The following is a 999-nucleotide window of genomic DNA, read 5'->3' as shown; positions in this document are numbered from 1 at the left end:
AGAGACTTCCTTCCCTCCTCCCCTCTCCCCCCCTTCTCCCCCCCTTCCCTCCGCGTCCTACCGCCGCCCACCCCACTTCCTTGAGGCGGATCCGCCCTTCCCTTTCCATCAACTGCGGCACAGAGAGGAAAGTACGGGCGTGCCCCTCCCGGAGACAGGCTCGGATGACGGAGGCAATGAAAGCGTGGGTGTTCCGGCGCGAGCCAAGAAGGGAGGGAGGGAGGACGTGACGGAGGAAGCTGCGGAGGAAGGCCATGACCTGGGAGGGAAGGAGGGATGGAGGGAGGGGGAGGAAAAGAGGAAGGAAGACCAATGGCTGTTGGTCACCAACACTGCACCTACCTCCTTCACCCCTCCTTCCCGCCCTCCCTCTGTCCCTGACCTTCCTGACTGGCGTGGCCAAGTTGAGGAGGTTGGCCGCAGCAACGCATGACTCCTTTCTTCGCTCCATTTCCCAGACGCGTTTTCTCTTCCTTCGCCGTATTCCCTCCTCCTTCTCCTCTTGCTCCATCGTCACCTCTTCCTCCTCCTCCTCCTCCCCCATTTCCTCCTCCTCAATCTCCTCCTCCTCTTCTTCGTCGTCGTCCTCCTCCTCTTCCTCCATCCCTTCCTCTTCCTCCTCCTCCTCCTCCTCCTCCTCTTCCTCCTTCTCCTTATCGTCAACCTCCTCTCCACCCACATCCACCTTCGTCTCTTCCTCTATCTCCTCCTCCTCCTCCTCCTCCTCCTCCTCCCCGTCCGCCTCCTCCTCCTCCTCCTTATCTTCTTCTTCCTCCTGAGAAGCATACTCACCATCGACCCAGCCCACCGCCCTCCCTTCCTCCATTTTCGCACCCTTTTCCCCTTCCTTCCTCCTCACTACCTTGCGGTAAGGACAATGGCGTCCCAAGAGCCTCCCCACATTGAGGCCTAGAAGGGAGGGAAGCACGGAGGGAGAGAGGGAGGGGGGGAGGGCCGCAGCCAGGGCGGCAGAGAGAAAGGAAGAAGCATAAGGACTCC

The sequence above is a fragment of the Nannochloropsis gaditana genome (assembly GCF_000240725.1).
Source record: "Nannochloropsis gaditana CCMP526 unplaced genomic scaffold scaffold066, whole genome shotgun sequence".
Taxonomy (NCBI): Eukaryota; class Eustigmatophyceae; order Eustigmatales; family Monodopsidaceae; genus Microchloropsis; species Microchloropsis gaditana.
Note: the sequence above shows the minus strand (reverse complement) of the source record.